This window comes from Taudactylus pleione, unplaced genomic scaffold (assembly GCF_031769625.1).
Source record: "Taudactylus pleione unplaced genomic scaffold, aTauple2 ptg000520l, whole genome shotgun sequence".
NCBI classification, from domain to species: domain Eukaryota; kingdom Metazoa; phylum Chordata; class Amphibia; order Anura; family Myobatrachidae; genus Taudactylus; species Taudactylus pleione.
The window spans coordinates 8,664,483-8,676,894 of NW_028284922.1; the positions used below are offsets into that span (position 1 = coordinate 8,664,483).

The 12,412-nt window shown below is 43.1% G+C and overlaps 1 protein-coding gene across 1 annotated transcript in view; it reads left to right on the forward strand.

Moving 5' to 3' along the window:
• Positions 1-12,412, forward strand: part of LOC148501328 (uncharacterized) — a gene marked incomplete at its 5' end in the record, with an annotated part of 127,417 nt that overhangs the window by 95,013 nt on the left and 19,992 nt on the right. The gene's annotated exons all lie outside the window — the stretch shown is intronic.

Sequence of the window (12,412 nt, forward strand, 5' to 3'; positions counted from 1 at the left end):
GTGCGTTATGTGCGTCAGTGTATGTGTGTTGTGGATTCATATTTGTGTGCATTGGATTGCACCGACGCAAAGTAGCATCCTAGTGACGCCATCAAACTATAGACGACTATATCGTCAGATAATAATTATAAAGCGATCATATCCGATTATTTGACTTTGACAGTCCACCCTTTGATAGCAAACATAAAACTATCAAATTCTATTCTTAACCTTTTTAGTCATACATAATAAATTATTATTCAATGTTCTATACGGTATGACACAATTTGGTCATTGAACCGTCAATAATGCATTTCAGGAAAGGGTAAAACAACCCTTATACGCACTCAGCAAATCTATAGGGGACCATTGGTAGGATGTGGGACCTCACCAAACCTTTAAAGGAAGTTTGGGGGAATTGAGACTACATTATCTATGATGTTTAACGGAACATTTACAATACATTTTATTATACATTACCAAACGTATTCACATTTTATTATCTGATGGTACATTCAATTTCAGGATTGTAATGCAGTTCTTTATCAACCGTAGTACCTATACCACCACTACTCACCACCATTAGGATTTCATTTTCACGGTTTACCTTGGTGGTACATTTTCCACACTTTAACACAGTAAGAACACATCTGATACATAAACCAATTACTAAAATGACATCAAGTATAAGAATAAGGAGCTTATCTACACTAGCAATTATTTTCTGGGCCCACTGCCCTAGACCGGAGAACCATTTTATAGGGTTTAACCACGAGAACCATTCCTTTACCTTTACCTCAGTCTCATACAGGGAAATGTTATGGTCCTTCCGAAATTCCCATTTCAGTTGTAGGATTTCCTCCATTCTCTGGTCTATCACCTCTTTGGAGTCATTAGTATTGTTGGTGATGTACGTGCAGCACTTGACACCAAATTGGGTGGCCAAAGTCACATAACATCCACCAGTAATAGCTGTCAGGTAGTTTAACACTAGCCTATGTTGTACCAATTCCTTTTTATAAGCCTGTAGCTCCTTACCATGTATACCTGAAAGTGTCATCATACATCTCGGTGATGTTGTCTATTAATTTAGCCAGGTCTTGGATATATCTAAAATTTAAAGTTCCCTGAGTGATCCTGGTGGGATCTAATGCTACCAAAATTTGGAAGCCAGTTGTTTCACTAATCAACTGTGTGGCTATATGTTTTTCACGAGGGATCATATTTCTTTTGTCACAATGTTCATACTGTGTGTGTATGTATGGAGGTGGTGCGGTTTTATGGATACCAATCATTTCATCATGTGTAAGGGTCATTACCTCTGGGATCAATTTACCTATAAAACATAAACCCTTGGAACTCAGAGATAATCAAGAATAAGCCCTTCTTCCACAAACATAGCATATATTATCTGGGAGGACATAAGGTACATTACGATCCTGCACAATATCACAAAGTTTTAACAAAACTACCTATGCCTATTGTCCTCATCTGCTCAAGACACATTTCAGGCTGAATAACATTTCGACAATACCCCATAAGAGCTTTTCCAATAGGTACCACATTCGGTTTGTTCCTACATCCTCGTCTCTGGTGTTCGTCACTACTGGTGTGGTGAGCCATTGTCTGATCCAATAATTCTGCTTCCCAATTCTCCAGTCTTTCTATGTATGAAATGTTCAGACACAGCAAAGACCGATCTATGGAGTATTGGCGCAGCTTTAAACTGGGGGACCTGGTAATGTTATACTTACCTTCTATGGACCTCCCTCCCCGTAATTCAAGGAGCTCAGATAAATTTAAAGTTGTCCCTGAGGCATGTGAGTGCACACCCAACATTCAGTCTGGTTCACTCTTGGACTGGCATCGTTGGATGCATTTCTCATTAACTAGGGATCCACAGTACTCACAGATACAATATTCCTCATACAATAGCCCCTCACAATGTCTCCGAGTTCCATGGCTAACAGATCTCTTAACAATCCCTGAACTGAGTTTGACCACAGGTTGCCCTGATCGTTTTATTGCTCTCTCCTCCGACTTCACTCTATCGACAGAACCATCGGCCTTCCTCTCCGTCATCTGTCCTCTGTCACAGAAATAGGAAATCCTGAAACAAATAAGAATGAGAAGAACCCTAGAACAAGAAAAAGAAACAGATCACCACTCCATTGCTGGAATAGTAATCTGTACGTGTCTCTGGCTCAGGTATTTTCATTGCAGTCTTTAGTTCCCCCGGAACAGGCTCGCAATCTTGTCTTCGCCTTATACCTCCTTCAGGTGGTTGACCTTTCTGCAGTGAGTGGAATGGACCCAGGTATCTCTTTCTGCTACCTTCAAAGATGTGGTACTTGTCATCAACACCTGGTAAGGACCTTCCTACCGGTCTGTCAAACAACCTGAGCATAAGAAATTTTGGATCATAACATATTCTCCACGTTCAACATCATGACAGTTTGTTTCTGGCATATCAGATAACAACGTTTTTAGTTTCTGTTTCTGTTGTTTCAGCTGTTTACTCATTTTTATAAGGTATTGCACAGTAACCTCATTATTACTCTTCAAATCATCCTGTGGACTTATAATCAAATGAGGTTGCCTCCCAAACAGTATCTCAAAGGGGTACAGATTAAGAGGAGGTCTGGGAGTGGTTCTGATGCTATGGAGGATGAGCAGTAAGGCTTCTGGCCAACCTAATCCAGCTTCAACCATGATCTTACTCAGTTTATTCTTAATAGTACCATTTACCCTCTCCACCTTGGCACTGGCTTGTGGTCGGTAGGGGGTGTGAAGTCTACTATTGATTCCCATAAGTTTACACATGTTCTGGAAAACATCACCAGTGAAATGAGTACCCCTATCACTTTCTATTATTCTAGGGATACCGTATCTGCATACAAACTCCTGAACAATCTTCTTAGCAGTTAAAACAGCAGTATTAGTGGCAGCTGGTTATGCCTCTACCCAATTAGAAAATACATCAGTACAAACTAATACATACTTGAGATTCCTGCAAGGTGGTAATTGGATGAAGTCGATTTGTATTACCTGAAGAGGTCCATCTGTTGGAGGGATATGGGATGGCTCGGTTGGTATTGTTCTCCCGACATTTTTCCTCAAACATGTCAGACAGGACATTGCCCTCTTTCCAGCTTGAGAAGAAAAGCCTGGTGCACACCAATATGCTCTGACCAACTTGCACATACCTTCTTTTCCCAGGTGAATCAGACCATGCGCTGCCTCAGCCAGGCTTGGGTAGTATGCCCTGGGAGCAACAGGCTACCTTGTCCATCTCTCCAGAGTCCTGAGGACTCCTGACCACATCCCTTTGATCTCCAGACCACCTTTTCCTGTAGGGAACACAAATCTTGCATTTCAATTCATTTCTGTGTGTCTATTGTCTGGAAGACCATCACTTTGTTAGTTGGTATATTTATGCATAACCCTGCTGTCCATTTGGCAGCTTCATCTGCTCTGTTATTGCCCATTGACACTGGGTCTTCTTCGCATGTATGGGTTTTGCATTTGATGACAGCTATTGCCTTTGGTAACTGAATTGCTGTCAGAAGTCCTTTTATGTGTTGTGAATGTGCTACTGGTGTGCCTGCTGCTGTCATAAAGTTCCTAAGATGCCAAAGAGCCCCAAAATCATGTACTATCCCGAAGGTGTACCTAGAGTCAGTGTATATATTAGCTGATTTACCTTCTGCCAACTCACATGCTCTCCTTAGTGCCACCAGTTCAGCCACCTGGGCCGAGTGAGGTGGACCGAGTGGTTCAGCTTCTACAACATCCTCGTCATTTACAACAGCATAACCTGTGCATAATTCTCCTGTGTCTGTCTGTCTATGACAACTCCCATCCATGTAAAACGTCCAATCTACATCTTCTAATGGTGTGTCACGTATGTCTGGTCTTGCAGTAAAGGTCTGATTCAAAAATTCCATACAATCATGTGTGTCAGTATACCTGCAAAACTCACCTTCAACCAGAGACTCACCTCCTTCCACCCTTTGTGTATCTTGAGGCACATATGGTAAGTACGTTGCTGGATTTAACGTATTGCACCGTTTAATGGTAATATTTGCAGGTGCCATCAGAGCTAGTTCCCATTTCGTGAACCTTGCTGAAGAGACATGTCTGGTTTGGGCAGAATTCAACAAAGAAGATACTGCATGCGGTGTATAGACAGTTGTATCATGCCCTAATACTACATCCTCGCTCTTATTTACCAGAAGAGCAGTTGCAGCTACGCTTCTTAAACACGTCAGGAGTGATCTTGCCACAGTGTCCAATTGTGCACTGTAGTATGCTACAGGTCTGCTAGCATCACCATGTTTCTGTGTGAGGACACCTGCTGCACAGCCATCAGCTTCTGTACAATATAATTAAAAGGGTTTTTCATAATCTGGTATTCCCAAGGCAGGTGCTCTTGTCAGTATCCTTAAGGTTAAGGAAAGAATGCTCTGTCTCCTCAGTGTGTGTGACATGGTCAGGTTTTGAGGATGAAACTAATTCCTGCACTGGTAATGCCGAAATAGAATCCTGCAGTATCCACACATGCCCAAGAAGGTACGGATTTGCTGCTGGTTTTGTGGAAGTGTCATGGTCTGTATGGCCTAAATTCTGTCTGTTGTCAAGTGTCTTAGCCCCTGGGTTAGACAGTGTCCCAAGTATTTAACCTTAGTCTGGCATGGCTGTAATTTGTCCTTTGCAACCTTGTGCCCTGTTTGTGAAAGATGAAGCAACAATAGTTTAGTATCATTTAAACATGACATAAACGAATTAGAGCACAACAACAAATCATCTACATATTGAATGAGGATAGACCCATTGCTTGATTGAAAAGAATGCAAACAGTCATGTAAGGCCTGAGAGAAAATACTGGGGCTGTCTATGAAACACTGGGTCAATCGTGTCCATGTATATTGTACCCCTCTGTAGGAGAATGCAAATAGGTATTGACAGTCAGGGTGAAGAGGAACAGCAGACCATAAGTCAATGACAGTGAAATGGGTTGCAGACGGTGGAATCTGCATGAGGATGACAGCTGGATTGGACACTACGGGGAATTGGCTTTCAACAAATTTGTTAACCCCTCTAAGGTCCTGTACTAATCTATAGCCGCTCCCCCCACTCTTCTTCACTGGAAAAATGGGACTATTGGCTGGACTAGCTGTACGAATTAAAATCCTCTGTTGCAGTAACCTCTCAATTATTGGATACACCCCTAGCTCCACCTCAGGCTTCAATGGGTACTGAGGGATTTTTGGAGCCTGCCTACCACACTTCAAGTTAACCATTACAGGAGCTACATTTGCCATCAATCCAGTGTCTTGTCCATCTTTGGTCCAGAGGGAACCCGGTATTTGCAATAACATCTCTTTTACCTGAGATGGATTTTGTTCTAGAACGGTAGAGTGCAACATTTACCTTTGCAGTGTATCCAATATATCCTGTACCTCATGCGCAACCTTCTCTGGTATATCTAGGAATATACCATCTGGGGTACAGTATATGACACATCCCATTTTACACAGCCAATCCCTTCCCAGGAGGTTAGTAGGAGCCACTGCTGCCAGATGAAAGGAATGCTTGGTTTGCAGCAGCCCGATAGTAACTTCTGCAGATCTGGTTAGAGGGTAATGCTGTACCCTCCCTGTTACTCCCATTGCTGCTATGGTTTTCTTGGTAAGCTGTAAATTAAATGGAGAATTTATCACGGATCTGGTCGCCCCTGTATCTACAAGAAAAGTGTGTTTAGTACCAGATATATCAACTGTCATTGTAGGTTCTTCCATAGTATTCTCTGTTAACCTGACTGGCTGTAGACTACAGGTATGACCTAACCCCTAGCACTGACTATCATCCTCCAGCAGAGCGTTTGCTGTGACTATGTGAGCGGGTAACTGTTGAAAATTTGCTGAATCTTGTGAGTGCCCTCTCGGGTGTATCTAGGTGTTTCCTTCTTAGGTGGCCCCTGATTTCTCAATTTACAATCCCTTCTTATGTGTCCCTCTTTGTTACAATGAAAACACCTTACTGTATAACTTCGTTGTTGGTATGTGTTGTAGTCATGTCACTGTGTAGGTAATCCCTCTAAAGCCTGAATGCTCACTGCCATTAACCTCTCACTCTGTGCCTCTTACTTCCTGGAAATGTTCTTGTCGTGTTCTATGGCAGACTCTCTAAGTGCATCTACAGTAATTCCACTCCAGTTAGGTAGAGAGGTTTGCACCCTGGTCTTTAGATTATCTTTGAGACCATCCATTAGTACCATAACAGCTACTTCCCTGTGGTGTACATCATCCTTTATATCTGCTATCCCTGTGAACTGGGTTATCGTTAGCAGCACCCTGGTGAAATAATCTGCTGCAGATTCACTATCTTTTTGTTTAATAGTGAAGATTTTGCTCCAGTTCACTACCACTGGAAAATATATAGCCAATTGTGTGATTATTCGCTTTATATTTACCTGGTTATCCTCATCCGTTAAGGATTCATCCTCCTCCAATATACAATCCTTAATAAACTTTTGTACATCAGTATTGGAAGGAAGACAGGCCCTTAACACCACTCGCCAATCTTAATATTTGGATCATGAGCATTACCTAAATCTTTAACAAATTTCTGGCATTTGGCTAACTCTTTCCTAGGGTCTGGGAAGTCTGACATAATTGAATGCAATTCTGCTCTCGTCCATGGACAATGCATTGCTACATTCCTGATAGGAACTACACCATCTTTGTCCGGTTTCCCATAGGGAACTGCAATTGTACGGACAAGATGTATACTTACCACGTCACTATGTTCATGATCAATTACTGGACTTATTGTTTCGGTACCAGGGATGTTCTCTCTTCTACTACGCTCTACACTACTCTCACCAATTTCAGCTGCTGCTCCTGCTGGTTTGATCGCTGCCTTTCCTTGTCTCTGTGGAACATCTAGCATATTAACACCTTGGGCAATGGTTGAAATTACAGTGGGTTCATCATCTTCTACAACAACATTTTCCTTAAGGTGACTTAAAACAGGATATAGGTTACATGTTACGATTTGGTATTGGCTGTACTTTCAACTGTGGCTGCATAGGGCGGCAGAGGTGTGCATGCACTCCCTTCTTTATGCGTGATAACGCTACCATGCAGCGTGGTTACGCTACTTGGCAGCATGCTGCTTTGCGGCATGAGTACACTGTTTTGTGGCGTGCTACTTTGCCACGTGTGTACGCTACTTTGTGGCATGAACATGCTACTTTGTGGCGTGTGCACGCTACCTAATGGTGTGAGTATGCTGCTTTGCGGCATGCATACCCCACCTTGCCATGTGTTCCCCTAGTGCTGCCACAACTTTAAACAATCATTATACTTTACTCTTTTCTTCAATGATTTGACTAAACATATGTTATCTCTAACGTTATTTAGTACCTCCGAATTGAAACTGCCAACTTTGGGAAATGGTTTCATACATCCTTTGGTCATCTTGACCCATATGTCACAGTACGCTGTTGCGTATGCACCATACTTCACATACATTATATAACTTGCCGAACCTGTCGGCCCTTCCATAAGCAGCATCTCCTCGACCATCCCTAGTGACTGCTTAGCACCCATCTGGGACAACGCTTTTGCTCCTTTCACTAGGGATTTTGACCGGTGGACGAATTCACAAGCTGCATCCACTCACTTCCTCCCTCTGTGCAAAATGACCGCTTAGGCGTGATTGTCAGTTTACACAATGAGGAAACAGAATTTAGCCTGTGCTATTCTTCTGCTCTCCGGACAAACTTACAAGCTTCGCCCGACAGCTTCCTACTTTGAGCAATCTTTAACTGGTAGAATTTAAGCATTAACACTTACCCTTGCCAGCGATTCACTCCCACATGACACCAAGTCACAATCACAGTTTTTATACGCAACCATGCGGTGTGTACGCAACCGTGCGGTCCAATCGCATTGCCTATAGATACTATCTACCAATAAGCTTTGCGATTACTATTGGGTGTGTCTACCGAAAACCCCTCTGGTTTTCGTTGAAAACAGAAATCCCTGTTCTCGCTGCCAGTATACCTGCTGTGTTTACCTACTCGGTAGTAGTTGTGCCTCGTCAGACACCTACCGGGTCTACCCGTCTCATTCAAACAGTGCCAAAAAATCCTTTTCTGTTTTTTTTTTCTTATCACATCACAAGCACGCGTTCACATTCATATCACACCTTGTTTTCTGCGCAGAAAAATTGCTTTCCCTAGTGACAATACCTATTCAGAGGTTTTAACAAGTGATCATGCTATAAATACAACAAGACTATCTATCACAACGATTGCTTAAACATGTGGCAGCAATACAGGGAAGACGCATACGCTATTTGCGAATCGCCTATTGCAGTGCAAAAGTGACAATAAAAGAAACAGACTTTTCTGTTTGGTCCCTGAGTCCTAATCAGCGCTCCTTAGATTACACAAAAACAGACATTCAGTTTCACAACACAGAGTACAAAACAGACTTTAAACATATTGCATTCTTACCCGTATATGGTGCATCCACCCTTTGTTGAGGAACTGAAATCCGTATGCTATGCACAATTTCCGGTAGCGTGGTTTCAGTTGCGAGCCCACATCTATTGATTCCTACCAGTCGCTATTTAGCACTGCAAGTCGCTTAAGAAATAATTGCTTTCCAGTCCTATCATGTGGTTCCAAAGCACAAAAAGTTATTTATGTAAAAAAGTAACACGATGTAAGTTTTAACAATTAGAGTAAAAAGCAATAGTACAGCCGATACATACACTTGCGCACTGGTCCCAGTATACAGTCATCAATCCAGAAGTCTGCGGTCGCAAAGAGGGTGTCTGTACACTGAGATCAGGACACAGCTTATATACCTTACAGGTTTCAGAGTTAATGAAGGGACAAATTGACAGGTTCTCATTGGTTCTTGCTTCTGGTTAATTTGGTCATTGGTTAGTTCATACGGTGTCATCAAGGGTATGGCTCAGTCCTCCAACGGTCACATTGTGTAGCTTCCCGCCGAACAACTGGTTAAAACTGGCTACAACACTGCATACAAGTTATAACATTCTATACAATAACTCCCTATCATCCATAACTAGCGGACGCATGATGCGACTTCTTTGCCGATAGAAACGGGTGTCTGCAAATAAACAGGGATTTAGTATGATACCAAACATGACATGTCCACTGTTTTCTGAACCTTAGATATCTCTTAAGTGCATATCACATCATAATTATTAGCTAGCAATACCCTTAATAACTCTGGTTATTAACTATAGTGTGTGGGAACCGTTTTATATGTATGCGTTCGCATATGTGTGTCTGTGTATTGAAATAGCAAATGTGCATATGTATGTACACAGTATGTGAATACGCATATAAGCGTCTATGTGTACGTATGTGAATATACATATGAGCCTCTATGTGTATGTATATATATTATATATATATATATGTGTGTGCGTTATGTGCGTCAGTGTATGTGTGTTGTGGATTCGTATTTGTGCGCATTGGATTGCACTGACGCAAAGTAGCGGTCCTAGTGACGCCATCAGAACATAGACGACTATATCGTCAGATAATAATTGTAAAGCAATCATATCCGATTATTTGACTTTGACATGGCGGTGACTCGTGCATGCGCAGTACTGTCATCCCTGGGAAAACGGCGCAGGCGCCATTTTTCTGGAGGCCATTTTCCTGGAGCGGCCGCTAATGTTAGCCGCCACTGATTGGCCAGCGGCACGCAACTGAAGTCTGCTCATTCCCACGAGCAGACAGTAGCGCAGTGTAACAGCATGCAGTAACATGCTGTTACATTGTATACGGGGCCTGGCTTGGATTTCTGCGGTGAACATCGTGGGACAGAAAGGTGAGTATTGGATCTTTTTTTACAGGTACTTCCAATAGGATACTTTACACTGACAAGTGGATGTGAACATCTGGAAACAGGTGAGTATGTATGTGATGTATGTATGTAATAAAGCTTTATTTTACAGGTGTGTTGTGTGTTTTTTTAACCATTTCTTTACAGGTGAAGTACAGGTACCAGTGGGCCCTTAATGCCCCGCATGCTGGTACTTGTGGTTCTCCAAGTACCAGCATGCGGGGGAGGCTTGCTGGGACCTGTAGTTCCACTGTAAAGACAATGATGATACATCTATTTGTTACACTTTACCTAACACAATCAACCCGCCACTCACCACCCAGGGGTGGCGGGGATAGCCCCGGGCTGTCAGCTAGCAGGGATCCCTGGGGAGTTGGGATCACTGGCCTGGGCTGACTAATGGTCAGGGCTGATGCTGTGGCTGGGGGGCCCGGTGAAAGGGCACCCCTGGCTGTGGCATCAGCCCCCCGTTAGAAAGGGTCCAGGGCTGGTTTTAAATATACGGTGGAACCCACATCATTTTTTATCACTGTATATTTAAAACCAGCTCTGTCCCTGCAGCCTTGTGCTGGTTCTTACATTACAGGGGATCCCTACACATTTTTTTCCCTGTAATATTAAGAACCTGGACAGGCTGGCAAGCCCGAGACTGGTTATTGTTTTTAGGGGGGACCTCACATCATTTTTTTTCACAATTTATCCCTATTTTTTACAGTTACAGAAAGAAACATACACAAATCACAATGATTTGTGTATGTTTCTGACCATCTCGCAGCTCAGGGGGTTGAGAGTTTGAAAAGTGATTTTGCAAGAGAGTTTGCTCCTATCTCACCCGAGCTTGTCATTCCGATTCTTGGTAAATTTGAGAGATGTATGTTTTAGGTGAAAAGTACTTCCGATTTGGCCTGATTTCGGGTGATTTGATTTGAGATTGCTATCTCACCCGAGTTTTACGAGGGAGATGGGAGAAATCTCTCTCTAACTCACCCGACTTTGCCTTTAGTAAATTTGCAAGCAGGGAGAAAATCAATAAATCACCCGAGATGGTCATCTCAGCCAATCTCGTTTGTTAGTAAATTTACCCCTGTGTTCAAACTGGTAGGATAAACCAGAAGGACTTATTATACATACTTCTACACAATCTTGTGCTCCAATCTAATATTCACTTTATGCATTTATTGCACACATTGGTGTGTTTTTGTTAATCACTTATTTTAGTACTTTAAGGCAACATTAGTTTATTTGAATCATATTTAATATGTTATATTTTATATTATAATGTGTTTATAAGAGAGCCCTAACTAAGGTGTTTTCTTTCCTTCCTCTTTGCTTATACTGTATTTCCTGAGTCAGATGTGGACAGTACTGCACAGCTGTAAGGAAGCTGCTGTTCAATACCGTCCAACAAATGTATAAATGCTGCAGTAGGTGTCTATAGGAAGCAGACGCCTACCGACAGCAACTGCGATGGGAGTGCAGCATCTGTAGACTGGCCGGTAGCACCTGGCCAGTCTGACTGAGAGTCGGCTTACCCAGGCTGGCAGCTTGCGAGGCCAAGAAATTTGCGTCCACCAACGCAGACCCTGGTCTCAGCACTGCCAGAAAATGGGGGCGAGGCATCCACGTTTCCGGCCCAGACATGCCCCCGCTTAGCCCCATATATGCTGCAACATGTAAATGGTGCTGAGGTTTGGGGAATCTGCGAGTGAGATCACAGGACCCGTTCTGCACATGTGCAGTGCTCCCCCCATCTGATATTACGCAAATCATTGGGTTTGTGTGCGTCTCTGAATCAGCCCCTAAGTTCCCTACATTCTAGGCCAGGATCACAATCTCCAATCAGTCATAGAACTATACATATAATGACACACAGACTCGTTTTTATTAACTTTTTCCTACTTACACACTGTTTTAACTATATTTGCACTGCTTTAATGCAAAGACCAGGCACCATATTTGTCACCTTTTACAGCATATTAAAAATGATTATAGTTTAATAGAAAATGTCATTATTGGTCCTGGATGCACGTCTGTAATAAGACCTTCTGCGTTTCCTCTGCCTTATGATTACTGTTATACAAACACAAGGATTAGCACCCTCATCGTGTAACAGACAGAGGGTCTGATTCAGAGATGGACGCAGAAGCACACACAGCAGCATCCATTGGCAGTCGCCGGTCTGTGACTCTATGAGAATACCGCTACAAACTCACCACCGGTTGCACCAACAAAACTTACACCAGCTCTATGGCAGGTGCAGCTTCTCCATCTGATCACAGCCTCTATGCCTTCGGCTGTGCGTGTGTGTACCCTGCGTCTGTGTGTACCCTGAGGCTGTGTACACACACGCACAGCCGCAGGGTACACACACGCACAGCCGCAGGGCACACACACGCACAGCCGCAGGGTACACACACATACACACAGCTGCAGGGTACACACACGCAGAGCCGCAGGGTACACAAACACAGCCGAGGGTACACACACGCACAGCCACAGGGTACACACACACAAACAGCTGCAGGGTGCACACA